The sequence below is a fragment of the Phasianus colchicus genome, chromosome Z (assembly GCF_987193195.1).
Source record: "Phasianus colchicus chromosome Z, bPhaCol1.hap1.1, whole genome shotgun sequence".
Lineage (NCBI taxonomy): Eukaryota > Metazoa > Chordata > Aves > Galliformes > Phasianidae > Phasianus > Phasianus colchicus.
In genome coordinates this window covers 4,911,188-4,936,844 of record NC_143476.1, presented here as the reverse complement: position 1 = coordinate 4,936,844, position 25,657 = coordinate 4,911,188, and the positions used below count along the sequence as shown (strand labels likewise).

General features: G+C 40.6%; 1 long non-coding RNA gene across 2 annotated transcripts; it reads left to right on the top strand.

Annotated features, from left to right (window-relative positions):
- The first annotated feature begins 2,973 nt into the window (after positions 1–2,973).
- LOC149912283 (uncharacterized) lies at positions 2,974–19,153 on the top strand. Of its 2 annotated transcripts, none has more exons than XR_016461550.1 (5): positions 2,974–3,029; positions 3,361–3,461; positions 14,894–14,999; positions 16,733–16,969; positions 18,637–19,153. It is a non-coding gene; the product is annotated as an uncharacterized LOC149912283 (long non-coding RNA). The 2 variants fall into 2 exon arrangements; XR_016461551.1 differs by having other exon boundaries at positions 2,979–3,029; positions 3,368–3,461.
- The last annotated feature ends 6,504 nt before the right edge of the window (positions 19,154–25,657 follow it).

The window sequence follows — 25,657 nt, the reverse complement described above, 5'->3', positions numbered from 1 at the left end:
TGGTACATCTCTTGTGCCTGGAGCTGGCTCTCCATCTAACTGAGGCATCTTCTTTAACACTTAAAAAAACAAGCTCAAGGAAAAAAGGTTTTGGTGATGTGACATGAAAATAGACAGCACAAATACAGACCTGCAGTAACAGAAGATATACGTGCTAGGTGTTGAATATAATTTGGAAACCAAGCCACAGATGAGAGGTCTTACTTGATTTGGTTTGTTTTTGCTAATCAGAAAGTCAGTAGATGTAAACCACAGATGCAGCATAGGGATATTCAGTCAGGTGATGCAACATATATCTATTAATCATTGTAATTATGAAAAAAACAATTAGATACAAGCATGATAATGACTCTCTTCCTAGCTTAAAATATGTTATCACTAAATTTGAAACTGGCACACTAATAAATAGGGCTTCTAAAAGAGGTGTGTTGGTAAAACCTTCTTTTATCTACTTGTTTTTCACTGTAATATCAATATATTGAAACCATTTGCACAGGGCCAAGTAATTGTGAGGGAATAAAACAGCATATGAGGTTATAATTACTATGTTAGGTAAAACAGAGCATTATCAGTCTTCATTGTTGTTGTTTTTTTTTCCCTTCCAGTTACTTGATAGTCCAGGAAACTTTTCACAGCTGAGCCATTGTGTTTTCTTCAGAAGTTAGAAAGAAGATAGGCAGCCATGCAGCAAAGTACTGGAAGAACTGCACTATTTCATCCTACTCTTCTGTGAGTTTCTATTATTTACCATGTAAGAACAATTTCTTTGTAATGTCTCCCTTGTAGAAAAATGACATGTATTTATCTTCAGTGCCAGCCCTTGATTTCCAGTGCATGTTCAAAATAGTTAATGGGTAAAGGAATGCTGTCTGGTTTTATGCTAAGAAAAAAAGCCTCCACAAGTTCACAGTTAGTAAAGTACACTTTTTTTTTTTTTTGCCAGATGGTCTGCTGGTTTCTCAAGTCTTCTTATGTAACATGAGGGAACATTTTGTTGTTTGAATTGTTATAACTGCCTATTTTCTGTGCTCAAAGGAATAGATTCCCTTACATGTGGGGTATTTTTAACTGGATAATGTAACTCAGAGTGATAATATATAAAAACAGACTTCTGTGTTGGTTGTTGGAAAGAAAGTTGTTTCTTCATTAGAAATACTAGAAATGTAATAATCCCATTTAGTAGTTAGTTTTTCATCTGAATATTAAGTTCTGAGTAGAAAAGAAAATAGCACCAAGTTTAATTGCATGCTTTGAACAAGTTTTAATAACCTATACACTTTCTTAAATATCCCTCAGTAGTGTATGCTATTATTGTCCTTAGAACCCCTGGATGTCCTTGTTTTAATGGTTCAAAGCATGTGAAAAATCTTTGTCTGGAAGAATATAACAACTGGGATTTTTTATTTGTACATGATAACACACTACATTCTATCACTTTTAATTAATTTGATTAATTATAATTTAATAACTTAATAATTTAACTATATATAAAAATATATGGCCGTAATTCACTGCTGCAGATCTGGATACAAAGACTGCTGGGGCAATGCTTTCAGGGCCAAAACTTCAGCTAGACTGTTGTGTCTTTTGAGGGAATTATGCAGATCCTTCCTATTTGAGGGTCTAGCTTTTGGCTGTCACCTTATGAAGTCACTGCTTTCCATGGACTTCCTGGCATTCGCCTTAATCAAGAGTTGGTGAGGGATAAAAGCCCCTGGCTGATCTCATATCTGCACTTCTTGCATAACCATTGTAGTAAGTATCATCCTTAATCTAACATTGTGAAATAGTTTAATTTATAGTGATTAAAAAGGTGCAAAAATATGTCAAACTTCACATACCTTTGGAAGATCACAGAATCATATAATGGCTTAGATTGGAAAGGACCTTACAGGCCCCCCCAGCCCCAACCCCTGCCATGTGCAGGGCTGCCCCCCACCAGCTCAGCTGCCCAGGGCCCCATCCAGCCTGGCCTCGAGTGCCTCCAGGGATGGGACACCACAGCTTCTCTGGGCAGCTGTGCCAGCGCCTCACCAACCTCTGGGTACAGCATTTCCTCCTAACATCTAACTTAAATTGCCCCCTTTTTAATTTAAAATCATTTCCCCCTGTCCTATTACTAGCAGACTGTGTAAAAACTTGTAAGCTCCCTTCAAGTACTGGGAGGCTGCAATAAGGCCTGCCCAGAGCCTTCTGTTCTCCAAGCTACACAAGCCCAGCTCCCTCAGCCTTTCTTCACAGGAAATGTTCTCCAGCCCTCTCATCATCTCCAAGGCCACCTCTGGACCTGCTTCAGCAGCTCCACATCCTTACTGTACTGGGATGCAGTACTCCAGATGGGGCCTCACAAGGACAGAGTAGAGGGGAGCAATAGCTCGGGTTGGGTAAAACCCAGCATCCTGGCCGAGAAGCAAGGATGTGTAAGCAGTGTGCTTACATGTATTTCTGAAGCTGTAGTTTGATTTTTATGGTGTATATATGTATGGGAAGAATGGCCTGAACCTCTGATTGATCACCTGAGGTGAGCAATGAGTCAGCCCTGGGAGCACAGGTGAAGGCAATTCAGCTGTGCTGCTGGAAGGAGTGGAGCCTGGCTGCACCTCTCCTAGGCCCATTTAAGAGCTGACTACCAGTGGGGAAGGATCTTTTTCTGGAGATCCCTTCTTTGGAGTTGTACAGCAAGCCCAGGTAAGCGTAAGCACTCTATCCATTCTTTCTTTGGTGTATGTAATAATCTGCTTAGCCAAACTCTCTTGTGTTTCGTAATTATAATGTCTGTGTATTCATGGATTATACAGTATAACTAAGGTTTTCTAGCATGTGTTCACTGCAGTTGGGAATTATCTAGGGCAAACATGAAAACCTGGCAAACTGTAGTATTGTGGAGTAAAGAGAAATCCTGCAGTAGAACAACTTGCAAGCAGAGGCATCTAAGCAGAGAACTAATCGCTTTTTTATTGTTTGTTTTCTTGTGAGGAAGAAGGCAAAATGGAAGTCAAGAAGTAAGAATGGACATCATGAAAACATCAGTAAGAATTTCTGTTCTAAAAGTAAGCTAGAAAAGGAGTCTGTAAATACTTACAATTCCATATTTCTCTAATCATAAATTATTTTTCTTGAGTTCCTTTATTCAAGTTTATTTAAATAAGAGGTTGACATAATCTCTGTTTATGCTTGCATGTGCATAGCAGTATATTTGGAGATGCTCAGGTAGTAGAAAATAGTGGGCCAGTAACTCAGTCACTCTGTTATAGCAAGAAAGAATTTAAAACATCCCTATAATATTATAGAAATAGTTGCTAGTCAAAAATGGATTTTTTTGGTTCCCAGTCCTTACCAATACATTTCTCTGGTCTTGAGTCAACAGGTGGGTTGCTCATTACAAGATGAAGAAAATCCAGCAGAACTGTGTGGAGCACTGAGGGCATGGCAAAATAATGGATCGTCAGTACCAGATGGATGTATGTATTTCTTAAAATTCCCATGTTTTTATGTAGCAATATAGATGGCTCTACTTATCTTGTCCTTATTACACTTCAAATGCTTTGATTCCAGCCTGTTCTGACTTCCTTGTCAGTACCAACTGGGGTACAAATCATCTCACTTGACATGAAACCTGTAACCGTTAGGTGTGAAGTTAAGCTGGCTGAAGATCAGATTTGGCTGCTATGGACGTTCTAAGTGCATCTACAGAGGAAGCTTAATCTTTCCCATCCCAGATGGCTGTCTTGAAAGGGTATGGGTTGCTATCCTTAATCACTCCTTTCTCTTTGCTGAATATATAGGGAATGTAAATACTAACTTAAGATAATGTCTAATTTTTGGATGGCTGATTCTAGAGAGCAGAAATTCTATTTTAAGGAGGCAGACAAATCCTTCCATGCAGTACTGTACTTTCTGGGATGTAGTGTCTTATGTACTTTGAGGAAGATAACAATTTAACTGCTTTGTCCTGTACTCTTGGTGTATTTGTTTGGTTCTGGGGGTGTACTGGTCCATTAGGATCCTGCTATGAAAGGCACTCAGAGTCTGTAAGAGACCATTTGACCTGCTGTTTATTAGATCGAATGCTAAAAGGACAGAATAATAAATAACTGATGTCCCTTTAGATGCTTAGAACCCCAAGTTATGCAGCACCGAAGAAGCATCTGATCCATGCTCAACACTATGCAGACCCCTTATTTGAAGGGGTACTCCCATTTGGATAATTTCCCAACATGCCAGCTTTTTGCTGTACTTCCAGACAAAGGCAGGATAACCCAAGTGGCATAATCACTGGTACTAAATGGGAGCTGGAGTTTTTGTGAAGGAAACTTAAAACTTGATTGCAGTACTGAATCAACAGGTGAGAATGATGCCTAGAGCAGAGATCCACGTCAGTTCTAGCCGTTCGGTTCTGTTCACTTGTAGCCTTTAATGTCAGGAAAGGAGTTGAGCACTGAGCTGTGTATGCTCTGTTTTGCTGAGGGTTGCAGCGTGACTTATTGAGTCAAACTGCCATCTCTTCCTGGAAGGCAGGTTCCATTTAAGACACTTTTGTGGCTCACACTCCAGATTATGCAGATGCACGTTTAAAGGTTGTGAATGACTGGCTCTGGGTCTTTTGAACTGCTCCTTTCCTACCTATCTACTTCAACAAGTAAATAGTTTTGTGTCAAGTTAAAGATCAGAGGGCGTTATTCTACCTGATCATATTTGTGGCTTGGAGACAATCATTATGGCAGATTTCCTGCTCTGAAGAGTACTGCTATGGCATTTAGCTAAGAAACAGAAATTCTGTTGGAAAGGCAGACCTCTTCTGTTACTGAGGCTTACTGTGTGGAAGTGCTTTTTTGGGAGAGCAGTTTGAAGGAAATCGTCCTGAGAGCTTGAGACAATTCTAACTGTAGACAGAGCTGTTTAGATCTGTTTCCAACCACCACAGAGCCGACAAGAAAGCTGCCCCAACTCCTCTGTAGAGGTCTGATGTGACTGATGATGGGGCAAGGCCAGGGCCTCCTTCTGTTACTTATCCCCCTGTCAAGGAAGAAGCATTGCTGCACTTGTGTTTTCCAGAAGAGGTGACAGACCTTGGAAGTGTGATGTCTGGGATGCTAGCAAGGAAGTCAGGCTGGCCCTAAGAAAAAGTGAAAAAGCATCTGGATGTAAATATTGCTTTCATAAGCTGGGATTCCCCTATTGCATCTGTTTGCAGAGGGACTGGGCTTTTTCTTGGTGATGGACTGACAAATTAATGAAGAAGATTCAGTATGGATCAGATAGATAGAATTGGAGCTGAAGGTCTCAGCAGCAGTATGAGATGCCTAAACAGTGTCATCCTATGAACTCAGAAGGCTCAGGGTGCATTACAGCCATACATGGATTCATGGAGTTCAGTAAAAGACTCACGGTAGGGGTCGCATGGTCAAGGCATCTGGCTTTTGATCTGAAATATGCTGCATTTAACACACGACTCAAACTGATGGTGTGGGGCCAGAGCAATGGAAATCTGTGTCCTAATATGCAATTAAGTCACATTATGGGCATTGCAGACAAGGTCAGACAAGATCAGAATTTCCCTTCTCCTATTTGAAGCTTTTAGTAGAAAAGAAAATAAAGCTTGAAATCATACTTTTTTAAAAATTATCATTATTTGGAAGAGAATATCAGTGTACAACATGGGAAACGCAGCTGAATGAAAGGATTTTCATTTGCAATTGGCTTGAAGCTAATTTCTTTTCTATTAGGATCTCCTCTACCAAGATTTAATAGCAATCAGAGGGCTAAGGAGGCTTCCCGTGCTCTTCAGTTGCAGTAGCATGTGCAGTGTCAATTTACTGGATCTGTAGGTGAAGTCTGTGCCCTTTATCTCAAATCCCTGGGCACTGCCTGCCTTTTAACTACATTTCTGGCTTTTCATCTGATGTTCCTACCCCTGTTTACAGATACTTGATTTTTGCCTTGGTAATCCAGTTTGGCTTGAAACTTTATTCTGGTCTATGAGCTTTGATTTCTTCCTAGGTTAACAAGAAAGCAGGCATAGTTTTAAGTTTGCTCAAAGAAAGCTTAGCAGTGATTATGTGGGGATGTTTTAGTAGTCCAAGTTCTAGTTTCATTTGATTCTATTTTCTGTATTGTTTACCATCTCTATCTTAATGTTTGGTGGCATAGCTGACTTCATCTCCCCAGCGTCACCGATTCATTCGTAAGTTTGTTGCTTGGATGAATCTCAGCTGTATTCACTCCTCTCTGTGCCTTATTCTCAGATTTGGTCGTTTCCTCTTTTTTTTTTTTTTTTTCCCAGGCATTTATTGAAGTGCAACCTTTTCCATGTAGTCCTCTTTTTCCTTTGGTGTCCAGACAGTACTACCTCCTCTTCATCCTGAGCTGATGAGATTTATTGCCACCCTGCTTCAATCTGATCAGGCAGTCTGGAACAGTCTTGCTGTTGATGGAATTGTTAAAACTTTCCCAACTGTGCTTTTTAAGAGTTTCCAGTCTCTTGAGTTTACTGTGGCAAGATCAAGGTTCTCAGAATTCTTGTATGCCTATTCATTATGAGTAAAAACAATGTTTTTCATCTGTCAACTGAAGACATGGTCAGAGTGCTAAGTAAACGTGCTACATCAAACAGCATGAAGGCTAAGCCTTTAAAATCCCCTTCATTTGCTGTGATTTGTGACTGTTGTCTTTCATTTTTTGAGTTTTGTAGGACTTGTATCTAACCCGCTTACCCTATGGCATTCATTCAGATGTTGTGCAGGTCAGAGCAGAAGTCTGCATTTGTGCGTTTGAGATTTGCTATAGTTTGAGTCTAGCTTTAATATATTGATTCACTGGATGAAGGACTGATTCAGCCTTGATGAGACTGTTAAACTGCAGTAGGTAGAGACCTTGACTACAGCTTGCCCAGCCTTGAACTTGGCCATCATGATCACTTGGGCACTCCTCCTGGAAAGCTGCTGAGTATAAACTTAGCCTGAGAAGATGAATCTGTTAAATTATCTTACTTCTAACAGATGGACTTGCTTGAACACAGAAGTCTCTGTTATTCTATGGAAAATGCCTTTCAGAATTGAGGAAGAATGTATGAAAAGGAAAAATATGCAAAACTTGCATTTTCTTTGGCTATGGGATACTCAGAACAACTTAACAGTTACGGTTGGCATGTAAGTAATGTGAGATGAGATGAAGCTTCTTTTTGAATCTGAAGTTTTCAAAACTTCAGAGATGACGTAGATGCTATTGCAAAATAGCATAGTGGTTACAAGTGACGTGCTTTTGTACCCATATAACAAGCAGAAAAGATTGTGTATTATTTAGAATAATTTGGAATAATTCAAATAGAATTAGAAAAAATCCTTTATGTAAGCAAGAATGAATTTGGTATTCCAAGCACTATCATTCATGGAAACTTGTCAGTGCTCATGTATCATAGATATCTACTGGGATACTTAAAATACATGCACTTAGGTACAAGACCTAATATTTGCAAACTAATGAAGATCATTTAGTTCAGACACTGAAACTAGCAAAAAAGAATAACCTTAATAAAATAAAATAACCCCACAATTATCAACTGTTAGGATTCTGATAGGCTTTTGTAACAAGTCTTTGTCTCAGATACTAAAAATACCTTTGGAAAAGACAGATGGGGAGCTTTCTGACTGGTTTTGTGAGAACAGCCAAAATGTGCTCTGAAAAGGCATTTCCTCCTGTATGACCTGATGCACTGATGTGTGTCCAAGCTGCAGCTCATTTCACAAGTGTTGCTGAGCTTGTTAATGGGGCATTGAGAGAGCTTTTCCTTATCTGAAGCTGCTCATTAATGATACAAAGGCTCTAAAAAATCTTAATTGGTTTCAAATACCTATATACTGAACAAACTCAATTACGTGAATTTGATTTCTTTCTTTGGAGATAATTTGATAGGAAAATCTTCAAGTTAGCTAAAATGATCCCATTCAGCCCTGCTAGTATAGGTATTGCTATCCACATTTCTTAAATGATCACAGATTTCTGTAAATTGCATAGTTAGTCAGGATAAGACAGCTGTTAAGTTCCCCAGACTGGCTCATATTGCGTTGTATACATTACTGTTTTTGAAACATTGCATATACCTCTGCTGACAGCACTTTCATATCTTCAAGATTAACCTTCTATTGAGTACAGTGATACCATGGGTTTCATATTGCTTTACCCCAGCCTATGCACATCTGATTGCTGTTGTGGGTTCTTCCTTGTATGGGTTTGATTTCACCCATCTTGACAGTATTGACCTGTATTAAATTGTATAAAACCTTTTGCTTGGAGAGTAATAAATGACTTTACCCCGGAAAGAACAGAAATATTCCTTCCCTCCTTCTTTCCTCCCTCACTTACTGCTTTGGCTTATTACTGGAAATGCAAAACTCCTAGAGATCTTATTTCAAGTGTTTCAAATATTCTCTACAGTACTTGTCATTAATTTATGTTATTGCTTTTTTGCCCACATTCTATTTATTATATGGAGCTGGCCTCAGTATGAACCTTGAGAGGTTACCATCCAGGAGCATTAAAGAGATTTGAATCCCTTAATGTTCAATGCATTAAAAACTATTTTATGATATGGCAATTAAAAATGACGTGCTGTGGAAAGTAAGAGGATCCCACAGAGTCTGTTACAGGTATGGCTCAGCAGAAAATGAGCAGTATGTCCAACTTCTCCCCTTGGCCTCTTATCTCATAAAAACTTTCAAAACATAAAGGAAACAATACAGATCTCTGCTGGGTTGAAGGATGATGTTTTGTTGCAGGATGGAAAGTTGCAAGTTATTAGAAAGAAATGACCATTGAAAGTGGTCAATTTATGGTGCAGGAAATCTAATTTCTGGAGCTGTGTGTGCATGTATGTTCTCACTTCATCACTGTTTCCAGATGATGGGGCTACAAACTCAGGCAGTAACCATCATCAGTCATCGTTAGTCTCAAAGTTCAGATCTTCTTTCTGGCTTGTTAGAGATCATTTGAGATGTTTGTAGCAATGGTCATGGCATTCTCTGTTTGGCTGCAGCTCTGACTAAATGGAATAGAATGATGAAGGAAAATATGGAAGCTGATATTCCCTGGGCAAACCTGCATGCCAAATGTACCTTTCGCAGAAAAAGATGTAATGTTTTAGAGCTCAGGAGAGCTGTAGCCATACGCTGCAGGCATATTTGATGAGCTTGCATTCCTCTTCTGTTGAATCAAAAATCTGGGCTAAGCAGGAACTTTGTAGGGAAAAGAAGATAGAACGTGTTCCTTTCCAGGCTCGCTTGGGAAATGTCAGGTCTTTCTAAAGGCACCATTCAGCCACTGGCCTTTTTTGCCAAAAAGATAACAAGACAGCCAGCACTGCAGTACTGAGTATTCTCCATGTATTTACTCATAGCCTGAAATAGACTATGGCAGTTGTCTTTAAGATCATCAGTATACAGTTAAGAAGTGAGCAGCTGACAAAGGTAAGGGCATACCAATGAGTCTTTCCATTTTGAAAGATTTTGATATAGACCTTAACTCTAAGTATTAAAGATTGATCACAGTCACAAATCCCATCTTTCATCCCAAACCTATTAAGCTATTGCAAATTGACCTTACCTGAGCCCTGTTCTTTTTTCTTTTTTTATCTTAACTGCTTATTATGTATTCATTTTATGTATCTCTTATTTTTGCCTTGCCTCGAGCTGGCAGTCACTTTAAGAAAGCCATCTAAAAAACTCTCTGTATCTCTATTTAGTATGTAAGTAAATCTTGTTGTGAATTGTAGGGTATGTGTATCTTTGGTTCATCTCCTGTACTGCATAATGTGGCAGTATGGCTTTACTCTTTCCAAAGCAGTATGCCTTCTCAGAAAGCACTTCACTGACAGCTGAAGCTGTTCCTGTGGTTTTGAAATGTCAGGGGGATAAGAAATGCCATGTGGCAGCAGCAGCTGTGCTGGCTGCATCTCCTCTGTTGTCTGGGGGAACATCTGATAAGGTGCCCATCTTGCACCTTATCTGTGGCTCCAGTGGAATGTGTAGCAAGGCAGAAGCAAAAGACTTGAGCTTTGCAGCTGTGAAGAAAACCTACAAAATAAGACAGTTACTCACAGCTTGAGATAAAAATGACAGATGTGAATAATGAAGAAGTCTGTGTAATATCTAACCTTCTTCCTCATCTTCCTCAAAGCAGAGATTCTGAAGCAGCCTGTCTGACAGTGACATTGATCTCGTATTATCACACATCTGTAACAATGACAGCCTTTGCTTACTGCTTACAGGGAGACCTCTAGGGTAAATGCACACACAAGTGTACAAGGAGAGTTAGCAGTTGTCACTCTTCCCAAATGCACTGTGACATGGGATGTGTTCAAGGTAACAGACTTGCTGGAGGGGCAGATTTCCTTGCAGCTTTATAGGAAACCTGAGAGCTCAGTGCAGAACTCTGTGATAAAACACCTTTAGTAAAATCTATTTGAGAGGTGAATCCTCCTGGTTTCCATGAAGTTTGGGACTCCCTAATAATGAAATTAAAATTTGCACGATTGGAAATTATATGTTTGGTTCTTTTGATCCCACTGGACTTTAGTTTTAATATTTACCTTCCTGCCTATTGGGGTACTTGAGTAATTTTAATCTGCCACAATATTATGCAGCTCCTCTCTTTAACAGAGTGGTGTAGGCTGTTACCAACTTGGCTGAGGGAGCTGGCATTGTTCAATCTGCTGGAGAGGAAGCTCAGGAGAGACGTTATAGCTCTCTCTACCTACCTGAAGGGAAGTTGTAGCCAGCTGGTCTCGGCCTCTTCTCCCATGTAACTAGTGACACGACTGGAGGAAATGGCCTCGAGTTGCACCAGGGGAGCTTCAGGTTGGACATTAGGAAATAGTACTTCTCTGAAAGAGTGGGCAGGCACTGGAATGGGCTGCCCAGGGAGGTGGTGGAGTCACCGACCCAGGAGGCATTCAAGGAACGTTCAGATGTTGTGTTGAGGGACGTGGTTTAGTGAGAAATATTGGTGATGATCTTGCAGGTCTTTTCCAACCTCGGTGGTTCTATGATAGCAGGAGAAATAGTTATTGCATATCCTTTTTTTTCTATTCTACCTCACTTTGTATTTGGGCTGCTGCTTGGGATCTGCTCAGGATCACAGATTATCTTAAATGCTTTTGATCTATAAAGATGAAAATAAGAATGAAGGTGGGGTGGATTTTAATATTAGCTTTTGGTGGCCTTATAAGCAAATTCTGTTTTCCATGTATTGAAGCTAGAGTAAACCTTTGCTCCAACAGTACTAAATGTAACTATCTGAAATGTTTTGTAGTGTATCAGTAGTTAAGAGTGAGCACCCTATTCAGAGTCACTGAAGTCCAAGACTTGCAGGTAGCTGTCAGAGCTGAAGACAAGTGGCTCTGTGGGCGTGTTGCATAGCCACGGTCCCGCATGCATCCCTACTGATGGACGGGCTGTCGAAGTGCCCTGTGGTTCCCTTTCAGCCTCTGCACTTTCCTTCTCAGGGAATCAGAGTAAGAGATCAAAGGCAGAGAGAAGGTGCACAATGTTTTGCCCACCTGTATTTTCTGGAGAAGTGCCTTCAGATGTCTTGGCACAAGTTTTTCCCTAATGATTTCGTAGGGCTTTGCACATGGCTGCAGACTAGCACTGTCTGAACACACAACATAAAGGTAATGTAGGTGCCCTGCTCAAAAGAAGCAAAATTGCTTCTGACAGATTCTTGGAGATAACAAACAAAGCATTCACAGGTAGACCAGTAATCATAGCAAGAAAAATTGTGCTCCCCCAACTGGTGAAGGGGCTCTATGGCTACACAGCACTCCTTCCTAGGAAGCAGCCTACCTCCAAGAGATACTCTCTTGTTGTGGTCTTATGATTTTTGGTCAGTATTCCACATCATAACATCACACTGTACTGGGAGTTAAAGGGTTAGTGCTGCAGTTCAGTGGCTTGCCAGCATTTCTGGTTTCCTGGTCTCAGAAGAAAAGAGTGAGCTACAACTCCCAGAAGACTTCATTGTTCCATTTCCATTTGAACAAAAAGATAAAACTGGCGGAGTCTCAAGACTGCCTCTCTTTCCTCTGTGCTCCTGGCTGTCTCTCCTATAGCATTAGAGTAAGGAATGCAGTTTTGTAAACTCTCTCCTGTTTTATTTGAGTTATTAACTCCAAATCCCATCGTATTCTATTATCTCACATTCCGACACTGTATTTTTCAAATGAAGTTTTTCCCTTAGTTCACTGCTGTGGTTTTCTTGCCTCTTCCCCCACCCTTTTGTCTTCCCAGTCCATAGATCCCTTAGCTCCCTATCACCAAACCTGGCCAAGCTACGACAACATCCTTCAGTGACTGGCCCTTACATGAGCCCAGGCTAACAGAAGGGGACTTATTTTCTGGAGAACATTTTTGTCCTTTTGTTTTTCTTCTAAAACTGTGCAAGTTTTGGGTCGCAGTGTCATGATAGGGAAAGGAGAACGTGTGGACTTAGCAACAGGTAGGACATACTGCCACCTGCAGAGCCTGAGTTGACTTCAGACAGAGCACAGAGGGCACCTGAAGAATGGGGGATAGGGCATAATGGATATACCTCATCTTACTAGAGGATCATTAGATGAGGTAACTGGAGGTAAAAGGTAAAGGAGTTTACACTAGACAGCAGGGATTTATCTGAGCATCAGCTTAGTAAGGGCTGTGCAGAATATCTCATCGTGCCAACCTAGCTTCTCCCCATCTCACTTTTGAGCACTGCACAGACTTTTTGACGTGCTGTACTTTCTGACGTGGTGGGACTCAATAGTCAGGAACCAGAGGAGATAGACCATACCCTCTCAGCCCACCTGGAGGGTTTGGTTTGGAAATGTCTTGGGCTGATGCAAGCGAACAAATCAGGAAGTAATTTTTGCTGCTGTATCTTCAGTTAGTGAGCAGGTGTAGCTTGTGAGCTCTCAGGGCCAAATCAGAGAGTATTCAGGAAAAGCAGCATTACCTTTAGAGTGAGGGTGGAACCACTGATGTGATGAAGTTCTGAAGTGTGGTCTAAACTACTTAAGTAAACTCCAGATTGAATGAATATAGCTTCACATGAAAAATGAAGCTGTGTAAATGCTTACAACACGACAGTCTTGAAAAATGCAGCTCTCTAGGTGTTAGATTCTTATATCCTATTAGGGAAAGAAGTTGTGTGATTCCTAATGATTTCATCTGGGAACACCCAAAGGTACAAGAAGAGTAATTTCAGAGAATCTCAATTGGAATCACAGATTCTGGATGGGCACCTTTGGAGATTTTCTAGTCCACTGCTTGCTCAGGCAGGGTGTTGCTCGCAGACGTGTCCAATTGGGCTTGAGCATCTCCAGAAATTCCATCACCTCTCTGGGCAATCTGTTCCAGTGTTTGACTTCTCCTGGAGTAAAACTGTTGTTTTTTTTTGTTTTGTTTTTCCTATTTATACAGACTTTCACAGGTGTTCACTTTGTGTTCATCACTTGTTATCATGTCGCTGGGCAGAATCTGGCTCCCTCTTCTTCATTCCTTCCTATCAAGAATTTATATCATCAATAAGATCCCCCTAAGCCTCTTCTTTTCCAGGCTGAACAGTCTCAGTTCTTTCAGCTTCTCTTCATGTCACATTATCCTCTTCCTTTGTTATTTTTGTGCCCCTTCACTGCACCTGCTGCAGTAGCTTCCTGTCTCATACCAGTAAGCCCAGAGCTCCAGATGTATCACACCAGAACTGAGTACAGGAGAGGGAATTCCTCTGCTGACCTGCTGTCAATGCCTTGCCTAACGTGACTCTGGAGATCATTGACCTCCTCTGCTGTGAAGGCACAGTGTTGGCTTGTGGTCAGCTTTTTGTCCTGCAGAACCCAGATTCCTTTCTGTAGTGCTTCTCCTCATCCTGTCATTATGTACTGGGGAGTCATTCCTTGACAGACACAGGACTTTGCATTTCTTCTTGTTGAATATCACATGATTCTTTTCAGCCTAATACTGCAACCAATCTAGCTCCCTTTGAATGGCAGCACACTCAACTAGTGCCTCAGCAGCAATGTTGTGCCATCTACAAACTTGATGAGAGTGCACTTTGTCCAGACGTTCAGGTCATTAATGAAGATGGACAATGTTGGCCCTGATGTTGTCTTCTGGCATACTTGTTGTGGTTTCAAGATTTCTGCTATTGGTATTCCACATCATAGCATCAGGTAATGCACGGGGAGTTAAAGAGTTAAGGCTTCAGTTCCATGGATTGTTGGTAGTTCCAGGTACATTTCACAGAAGAGAAAGAATGAACTGTATCTCCCAGAATACTTCACTGTTCCATTTCCATTTTCTGTTTAAAGGGAAAGAGAAAACTGGGAGTCATGAGACTTCTTTTTCTGCTTGGCTCTGCATTGTATGCTCCCTAGCTGTCTCACCTTCAACATTAGAGTAAGGCCTTTGGTTTTGGACAATTTCTTGTTTATTTAATGTATTAGCTACAGTTCCAATTGTATTGTGTTCTGTTGCATTCTCTCACACTGTGCTCTAATACTTAGTCAATTAATTTTCTCCCTTAGCTCGTTGCTGCTGTTTTGTTTTTAGACCCATCACAGGGTCCCCCTGTGCCATTTAGTCAAGGAACCAGGTCAAACCAGGCCAGAACTGTGACAGTGCTGTATCTGAAAAGGCACGAGGTGCACTGAGTAGGACTTCTGCTCCACCATACGTTTTTGTTGAGTTTGTAATATAGAGCTGGTTGTATGGAAGTGGAGCTTAATTGTAACTTTCCTAAAATCAGAATGCTGTAATGTTGTAATTCCAAAGATGTTCACTATATGTTTCCCATTTACAAGTATTTATAGCTGACCTACTGTTACTGAATCCTCACTAATTTTGTATTTACTTTTATTCTTTGAGAGATATAACTGTGAGGTGAGAAGATGAAAAATTCATTGTACTCTGCAGAGAAGAAAGACAATTTTCTTTGCATGAATGGCAGAACAGCCCCAAGGCAAGACTTGTAGGGTGAGTTAATAACTTTTTCTGGAGTAACTGAAAAAAATAGAGAAGACATGAAAGCTGCTTGCAGTTCTGAAATGGGGGATATGGCAGAATAATTAATATTGACCTCCAAAGGTAAATCCAGACTGAGAACAGTTGTAATGGCTGCAACTGCACAATGTTGCTCAGTTAAGGAAAAATTAAATGTAACGCAGTGGAGAACAGGAGAAAGAAATGAAGAGTTTAGTGTTCAGATCACATACACTGAGCCAAAAATTTCTATATATCATGTGTGAGATGCCTCTGCTAAGTGAAAAAGCAGCATTGATTTTTACCCCTGCAGACTGTAGCACCATGAATTTCTACCAAACGCTGTGAGTATGCTTGCTTCATCACATTTTTTCCACTCTCTGTCAAGACTAGTGGGGTCAGAATCCTCCACAAGGGAAACACTGGGGCAAAAGTACTAAGAGAATCTGCTGGGAAAAGGTGAAAAGGAGTTGGGGAGTGTTGTCTATAAGAGTGGATGTGATGATGCCCCAAATTGCAGGTGTATTTTGGATGTTGGCAGCAGTATTTTCTTTGCATAACTCTGCTTCACGGTGTGAGTGGTGAGAGGCAGTCAGAAAGCTCACCTGGCTGTCTGCTCAACAGGGATCACACTGAACCTCTATTTCAGTAGCGAAAGAATGGTGAATATATGATGTCTGACTGTCTGCTAGCAGTCAGTTTGGGTATGCAATTTCTGTGGGAAGAATGGTGGAACTGAGCAGACAGCTGGCCTTCTAGTTGTCCCTGAAGAGCAGCTTATGCTACCATAGCTTGGAATCACAGAATCATGGAATCATAGAATGGCCTGGGTTGGAAGGGGCCTCAAGGATTATGAAGCTCCAACCCTCATGCCACGGGCAGGGCCACCATCCTCCAAATTTAGTACTAGACCAGGCTGCCCAGGGCCCCATCCAACCTGCCCTTGGACACCTCCAGGGATGGGGCATCCACAACCTGGAAGATCTGGGCATTCACTTAGGGACTACCTGAGTTCAGTAACTCCTCTGCTATCCATAGAAGTAGATGGAAATTGTGAGTAAATGATACTACAGCACATCAACCAATATTAGTACTGCTGCTAATGCTGATGGAGGTAAATGAATAGATGTAACAAAAACTGGGAAGTTAGAAGACACAAAGTTGTCCTCAAACATTTGCTGAGAGTTTTACTCACGTAAGTGATTCCATGTGTTAAAGTGGGACTGTTCATGTACATGAATACATCTTTGAAGGACTCAAACGTTAGCAACGTCATCTTTTTCACTTTAGAAGATTTTAATGTGACTGTTGTACTTTCTTGAAAAAACAAACATATTTTACTGTAGTATTCTTTTCTTCTACATCTTTTTAGTTGTTTTACATAAACTGCTTTACATATGTGATTTTTTGAGACCTTTTATGCTTCTCTTACTGTATGATTGTCAATTTCTATAATGACTTTTTAAATTGTAATACATTCTATTGGTTATATTGCAGTGAGTCACAAATATGTCTCATGCTCGGTTTCCTCTCATTCCCTTTGATCACTCTGTGCGACTGATTTCTCAATGCTGGTGTGCTGTCTTTAATGTTTTCTGTCTTTTCCTTTTACAGAAATTGCTGACCTTCACACAGTCACCATTCATCCATACTCTGTTCTCATCAAAGTTAGTATAACCACAAGCTTTAGGCTTCTTTTTAGCTTTACTGTTTCTCATTTATCATAGATGAGCTGCATTTAAGCTACAGCCAACAGTACCTCCTTGCAGGTCCACGCACTGGAGATAACGGAGGTCCTTGCTGTGAAGAAAGGGGAATAGAGATGCAAGGGAATGATGGAGCTGAAAAGAAGTACAATAAGAGAGTTTGGCAAACTTTTTTCACAGGAGAATGATTGATCAGTTTGCTCTCTTCTACTTATGAATCATCTGGAAGTGGGCTTTGCCACAGTGTATGCTTGATCTGTGAGTTGCTTTTGAGTTAATTACTATGACTGTCAGCCTTTCTATTAGTTTGTAATGTGTAATAATCCAAATCACCTGTGTGATATCTTTTCCTTGGTTCATAGATTCATTAATCCCACAAATGGCTTTCACTACAAATGTGAGTACGTTGATATAACTTTCTGTTCACAAATCGATGTTCAGAGAATAGAAGTAGTCCTATCTTAATTTTTTTTCTGCTTACAAACTGCCATAGAGTGTGCTTTCAAATTTACATGAAAAGAACATGAACAGTGTATTGAAGGAGAATTTACAGACATACAGTTATCATTGTGCAATATTTGCCCACGTTTAAAGTGTTTGTATAAGTACCAAATATGAGGAAGAATCAGAAACTCATTAACAGAATTTCATGTACATTTAATGTAAACACTGTCTACTAAAGTCTCCAATTAGGAATGCATAACATGGTTAATGTATGTGACTCAGCTGAATCCCAGTGTTAAACGTGCTGTGATTAAGTAATGGATGGCTTTTGGGAAATGAATTCATGGTCTCAGGCTTGTTCCTGCTGGACAGTTATCACTGTCATACAAATGAAATTGTTATCCTATTGCTTTACGAGCTAAGGAGAAGGATAATGAACAGAATAGATAAAGCAGCAGAACTATTCCTTGTCCTTAAAACATTTAAGTGGCATTTAATCATCTGGATGATATGGTAGTAACTTATATTCCCACTGGCCTCGCTGAAATCTTTGTGGCAAAAAATATAACTTCCAAGGTCTGTAAATCTTTCTTATCAGTGACATCTCAGATGTAAATGTTCACGCAGTTTCCCACATCAGGTTGCTTTTTACTGTCAGAATTTTACACAGAAAGTTTTCTAAAAGCTTTACTACTCACTGGGGAATGAGTCCTCACGTGGAAGGAACCCAACCCTTGAAAACCAAAATGTTGGTTAAAATAAAGCAAAATAACAATATGCAGTAATGCACCATTAATTAAATAACTTTTCTTGGGGAAAAAGTTCATCAAGTATTTTTCATCAGCTCACAAATGTTCGAGAGGAGTCCATTCTGTTAAAAAGAGCTCAGATACTTCCAGTACTTAAAGCTGAAGATACATATTATGAAGTATGAAATGTCAGGAGATGCCTTAAGGTACCGTCTACTCCATCAGTGCCTAGAAAGACAGGATCAACCACAGATGTATATCATTCTTTACCACTGTCTAACTTGTTATTGAAACTCTCAGATGACGTAGATCCTGTTTGTTGAACCAACAGTACATCTCATTGTTTAATTAGCTCTGTTTATTCTTCCTCATGTCTGCTAGGATTCTTCTGTACTTCAGTTTAAGCCATGCTTTGTCTTACTGTCAATGGATTTATGTAATCCATACGTAATATGTATGCATGATGCCATGGGCTTCTCCTGCCCTATTCCTTACAAGGCTTTCTCCTCTCTATCGTGTAAGCCAGTTGTGAAGATTCTCTTTAAATCCTAATGATTAATATTTTTCTTTTTCATCTTTATTATTTTGTCGGTCTTCAAGGAATTGAGAAAATGACAACATGGCATAGAACTGTGGCTTAAACTCTCTTCTAACAGCTGTCACTAAACCAGCCATCTGTACAGTATCTGTAAGGATTCCTAAATATTCATTTTTCTCTGTTTTTTGTTTTAGAAAAGATGATGGCTGTACCACGAGACACGAAGGACCCGAGAAAAGATGAAACAAAGGTCACTCATCTCTGGGCCCTGCAAACAGTGCAAGGCAAAAAACTCTTACCATCCCGAAGGCCCGTTGTTGTGCACACCACTGATGAATCATCAAATATCCAGTGTGGAACCCTGCAGATACCAGTAAGGTGTGCCAATTAACAGAGTAATGATGTAGATTGCTCTTACTCATAATAGGCCATTAATTTTCTGGTAACTCATAATACAAATAAGACAGTAGCTATCCAAGCATCCCAGTCACCTCAATTTCATGTAGTAGTTTCCCTCCAATGATTTTCTTCCCAGTGGGAAACTGTCCTCATGGATTATTATAAGACCATTTTTGTTGTCTTTCATGCCCCCTCTGCTTCCACTCATTTGTACAGTCTTCTTCCCAGATGCTTCTACTGAGAATGTCAGTAGGAAAAATACAGCAACAATAAAGCCAGTGAGAGAAAGGCTGAAGAACAAAACTAGGAGATTTGAAGTTGGACAAAGGGTTGCTTTCTTCAGTTCCTCTTAAAAAAAAAAGAAAGAAATATATAAAGCATTAGTGATAGGGTACCACTTTGCCACTTAATGCTTTCTCAAAAACATGCTATTGTTGCTAAGAATCGTATCGCCCCTGTGGGTTTTGGATCAGCTGTATCCTTGAGAAGTCTCCTAAAGTCTCTCTGCTCTGAAGCAGACACTCATGCCAAGAATAGGAGTGCTGGAGATGGAATACCACACGTGCTTCAGAGTTTACACACTGCGTAGTGCTACAGGCAAAGAGGCATAAAGGAGGAAATAGGCAGAGCAAATGTGGAAGTTTCATGTGAGATTATCTTTTCCTCTTTTACCAGACCACCACTAGATTAATGCTGATGTCTTTTGCTGACAGGTTTACAAATTATCTCATTAGTTCCTGTGAGTGTACATTCTTGCACTCAGTGAACAAATAAGCAAAGACAAAAGCAAAACCAAAAATCACAGCAGGCTGGAATTCCTACACTAAGTACAGGTCAGGCAAGACAACAATCTGATAAAAGGAATTCACACAACAAATCTGAACCAAACCAAACCAAAAACATCTTGGTGAAGGCTTTTAGTTAGAGGTATCTGGTTCAGCTTGTTATTGAAGTAATATATTGATCAGCATTATTGTCACATTTTCCTGGACCCCATAGGCATTCTGCATTGCCACTAATTGCTACTGAAATATTTCCTATTTTTCTGTAATTTTCTATGTTTCTCTAATTTTCTTTCAGAATTGTGTTCCTACTAAAAAATCCAGTTTTATAGAAGCCCTGTTGTTAAGTACTATATATTAAAAATATAAGTACATAATATAGTTAAAATTTAAAACAAAGGGTATAATTATACCCTTTTTCAAAGTGATAAAATTAACCCTTTTCATTTATAGCAATATTTGAATACTGTCTATTTATTGACTACTTACAAATCATCTTATTTCTAGATGAGCAAAACTATTTTTGGAACGTGATGTTGCATGTGTCCTTTTTAAAAGCTAGAAACTATGCAACACTTCATAAAGTCTTACAGGTCTTACAGTCCATGCTTGCAGTATTTAGTTTTGAGGCATATGGCTTTTAAAGCTCATCTCCTTAATGCCATTTGTGTGCCAAGTTTACAGCTTGGCTTCCAGACTGGGATTCTCTTCTTTGTTCTAACAACTGTGAATGCCTAAAGCCCTAGCAACGTGTCTGGAGAATTTGTTTTCAATTGCTGCTCATGTGGAAATTAGTGAGCTACTTTGACACTTGTGAAATACACGGATCACTTCTTAGAGCTTAAACATGTCTTTTTTTTTTTTTTTTTGAGGAATTGAATTTGAATAAGGTAAAGTGGGATAAAGATTAAAAAAGACTGTGGACAGCTTAGAAAGTAGGTGGAAGGGAAATTTTCAGGACTCTACTAACAGTGCTCAAATCACATAGGAATGACAGAGATCAGAGGCTCATGGAACAGAGGCTGAATAAATTACAGAAAATATCAGATATTATAAGTGAAATAAGATGCCTGTAGGTCGAAATTCCACACCTAAGTAGGTAAGCAGAGCACGAAAGCCATGCAACTGCCTGCCTCTCTTTATCCAGGTGATGCCAGTGACTATGGAGAGCAAGTGACCGTGAGATGCTACTACCTCACAGTAATCTGATTGGAAAGGGGCTTCAGGAAGTCTCTGTCCCACCGTAGGACAAGCTTTGGGGTCAGACCAAGTTGCTCAGAGCTTTGTTCATTTGAGTATCTAAAGCCATCATAGCCATATCATTTGCATAGTGATGCCAACACATGTCAGGGCAACCTGCTCCAGTTTTCCAGGATAATTAAGAGGCCTTACCATGAGCAGCTCCCTTCACTAGGTGCATCCCATCAAGTTCCTTGGGCTCACATCCTATTCAAATGCATCCTAACCTGATTGTCCTCTGCTCAGGATAGGTCCTTATTTGGCTTCTGACCTTCCCTCTTTTCTCAAGAGTCAGGAATTCCTAAAGACCGGTCTTACCAGGAAAGACTGAGGTAAGAAGGGCACTGAATACCTCAGTCTTTTCAGTGTTCTGCAAAGGGTTCCTTCTTCATTCAGCGTTGAGCCCTTATTTTCCCTAGTTTTCATATTCCTGCCTGCGTACCTGTAGAAGTCTTTCCTGTTGCCTTTTATGTTCCTCACCAGATTCACCTCCAGATGGACTTTGGTTGGAATAGTGACTCTGTGTTTGTCCTCGGTCACCTCTTGCTGCTTACATTTGAGTTTAGTCAGGATATCTACACTTGATCTTTTGATCACCTGTGTCAGGATCATCAGTGCACTCCAGAAATCTGGATTGTTTCTGATTATGCTGGACTGCGTTGTCTCTTTTGCATTTATTAGGCTGTGCAAACAAGAGGTTTCTTCCACTTATCTAATAGGCTCTAATTATGTGAGGTATCCCACTGCATTCTGATGAAGTCATAGCCCTTTCCCTGCATACAGGCCTCCATTTCATGCTTTTGTTCCCATGACGTGGGCATTAGTGTAGAGCACTTCAGCGAGTCAGAGATGTGCTGGTTTTCCAGAAAGAGTGTGAAAGCCTTCCCCACGTGCTGAGGAGACCTTTTCAGGAGACTGAGGCAAAACAGAAAACAGATGAATAATGTCAGATATTTGTAACTTCACTAGACCACTTTTGATTCAGAAAAGTTGTATTACTAGGATGTACTTGTTATGTATTCAAATAACATTACTTCTGCTCCTTAGAGCACGTTGTCCTGCAGGCAAAAACAGCTCGTGATTTAATTATAGAATCAGAGAATTGTTTGAGTTGGAAGAAACCTGCAGAGGTCATCTTGTCCAACACCCCTGCAATGATCTGGTGCTCAGTGCCCCATCCAGCCTGACTTTGAGTGTCTGCAGGGATGGGGCAGCCACCTCCTCTCTGGGCAACATGTTCCAGTGACTCACTACTGTTATTGTAAAAATCTTTTTCCTTTTATGCAATCTAAATCTCTCCTTTTAGTTTAAAACTCCCCATGTCCTATCACAGCAGGTACTGCTGAAGAGTCTGTCCTCTTCTTTCTTATAGTCCTTGTTTAGATACTGATAAGAATGGCAGTAAGTGCCATTATCAGTTTCGTCACGCTAATTATTCACCTACATAATTTAAGACGACCTGAAATGAAAGATGAGTCAGACTGAGCATTATAGATCTTTCTGTGTTCCCTACCTGTCTTGTGTTAGCACTTTTACTCAGTGGAACAGCATGGAAATCAACCAAGAAAAGAATATTTTCTTTCCTTCCAGTATCTACAACTAAAAGATCAATTTGTTTTGCTCATATATATATACATATTCTTGGGATATCTGTTCCTAAATTAGATGATAGTTATTTGATGGATATGTTTGATTTTTATTTGGGTTGTTTCTTTTTTTCCCCCCTGAAAGCATCAGTTGGTGAGCTCTTCTCTGTGAATTTTCTCTTCTTGTAGCAAGCTGGGGAGAATTTTCTTGCCCTTCTCAAAACTCACTGGCCCTGAAGTGTGATACCTGTGGGCTGGAGTATCATCTGGTCTGCTTGGGTTAGCATGCATTCTACTTTGCTGAGCATAAATGTTAGCATCTTTGATAAAGCAAGAAGGCGCCTGCCTGGAGGCAAGTACTGATACAAATAGGGAAAAACCTCACTCTTAGAAAACCTTTGACAGCACTGATAACCTGAAAATGGCTTTCATTGATGTTCATGGAGAATGAAAAAATCAAGTACAGTTCTTTTTCATAACGCCCAAACATTCCTGAGTCTTTTCCTCTAGGAGCAACGAAATTGGTTTAGCTTATTCACATCAGCAGAAAGTTTCATTAGGGAAGTTTAATAATTTTTAATAATGTCATGGCATAATATTATTAAACTGTATCTCACGTATTAGAGTCTTTCAGTCAAAATAAAATACAATAAACTATTTCTTTTGTAAGTCTCATGACTAGTAACAAGGTTACTGATTACCTTTCCTACACAAAGGGAGACTTGTCTCTGTGAAGAACTGATTGTCTTCAGATGCTTGTTGGCAGCAGGCAACGTAGGGTGTTCAGGTATTCAGCAAGTATTCTTGTCCAAAAAAGCCTCATGGCCTTGCTATGTTCTGGCCTCAGAATGAATCTGTACCTGTTCTGCAAAGTGGAAGGCTGCACTGGAGTTCTCAAACAACTTTACACGTGCAATTTGTCAAGGGCAAAAGCCACCAATCCCCAGGAAGCTGATAAAGGAGTGGGAAGTTCATTCTATGGCTTTGTCTCTGTCTGAATTGCACTTGTTCTGTTTATATCCAAAACTGTGCTGAATCTTACAGATATTGCTGTCTTATACAGGGTATGAGGACTGTGGGGAGCCAGATTTGCTATGTTATGATCCCACAGATGGAAAAAATTCTGCCAATTTATTTAAATAAGAGGCATAATTCACAGAATCACAGAATCACTAAGGTTGGAAAAGACCTATAAGATCATCCAGTCCAACCATCCACCTGTCACCAATGGTTCTTATTAAACCATATCCCTCAACACAACATCCAAACGTTCTTTGAACACCTCCAGGGTCGGTGACTCCACCACCTCCCTGGGCAGCCCATTCCAGTGCCTGACCACCCTTTCAGAGAAGTAGTATTTCCTAATATCCAGCCTGAATCTTCCCTGGCGAAGCTTGAAACCATTCCCTCTAGTCCTATCACCAGTTACACGAGAGAAGAGGCCGACCCCCAGCTCGTTACAACCTCCCTTCAGGTAGTTATAGAGAGCAATAAGGTCTCCCCTGAGCCTCCTCTTCTCCAGACTGAACAATCCCAGCTCCCTCAGCCGCTCCTCATAAGGCCTGTGCTCCAGACCCCTCACCAGCTTTGTTGCCCTTCTTTGAACACGCTCCAGGGCCTCAATGTCTTTCTTGCAGTGAGGGGCCCAGAACTGGACACAATACTCAAGGTGCGGCCTCACCAGAGCTGAGTACAGGGGAACAATTACTTCCCTACTCCTGCTGGTCACACTGCTTCTGATACAAGCCAGGATGCCATTGGCCTTCTTGGCCACCCGGGCACACTGCTGGCTCATGTTTAGCCGAGCGTCAACCAACACCCCCAGGTCCATTTCCTCTACACAGTCTTCAAGCCATTCCACCCCAAGCCTGTAGCGTTGCTTGGGGTTGCTGTGGCCAAAGTGTAGGACCCGGCATTTGGTCTTATTAAACCTCATCCCATTGGCTTCAGCCCAGCTAGGAAACCAAATTTTGTGTAATAGTAAGTTTTCAAAAGCACTGAAATTATATTTCAGCTATTTTTTTTATGTTACCAGTTGTGTAGACTTCTTATGTATTGTTTCTTTTGATACTACTGGGAAGGAACCAGTCTTTATCCCTTGGTTGTCCTGAACTTTGAGCTGCAGGGAGCTGGGGCAGTACCTTCTTAATTTGTATATACACATTCCAGTCCATGGGTCCATGTAACAGTCAGAACAATTACTAAAGGGAACAGAAGTGATTTCTGTCACACAGAATACAGTCTGACATTGCTGACTTAGTGTCTTTCAGAAGCGTTGTCTACAGAGTCTTTCCTGACCAGTGACTAGGATCCCTGCCTCTTGTAATTGTATCCTTGCTTCTTATATGCCAATACTGTGGGGATTTGGAGATGCAGAAATGTTATTTAGTCATGCACCACCAGACTAAACTCAAGTCACCACAAAGTGACCCAGCCCAGATCCATAGAGTGGTATCTAAATTTGTCATTTAATAGCAGGTGTTTGGACGTGGTAGGAGTAATAAGGGTATCTGACAATCTGGGCAGTTTTGGTAGGGTTTCCTTCTCCAGAGAGACTTCTCCTATCTTTTGTGTCTTCTGTGGGAATGAACTCTGCATAAGACTAAATGGAGTTAGTCTGGTTCCAAAGGGGAAATAGAAAAATGTTGCCTTTTATACATAGTCTAGCTCTTAATACATGTAAAAATACAGGAAGAATTTCTAAGTATTTCAAGAATCCACGAAGGAAAAGGAAGCAATCCAAATTTATCTGCTGTCAGAATATCAGCAACTAACAGAAAGTCTCTATACCTACATTTTCCTACCTCTGAGTCTCTAACCTATAGAGAAGAGTAGTGATGCAATTTGAAACATCACCTGAGGAACAAGGTCTAACTGGAGATAAAACTGAGGATGTTATCAAGATGAAACTGAGCAATAGATGGGGCCCTGCACAGCCTGAGCTTTGGGGGGCAGCCCTGCCCACGGCAGGGGTTGGGGCTGGGTGGCCTCTGAGGTCTCCTGCAACTCAAACCATTCAGTGATTCTGTAATTCCAGCTCCCAGTTTCCATCATCTCTGCTATTCAGGGATTTCCAGTAGTGGAAGTGTAACAGCAGAACTTCCTCTGTCTATTCTGTGATTATAAGCTCTTGTCACATGTGCTCAGGGTTTCCAGGCTCCCTCTCCTGCAACCATGGGACTGGAAGACTGGATTTGGCAGGGCACGCA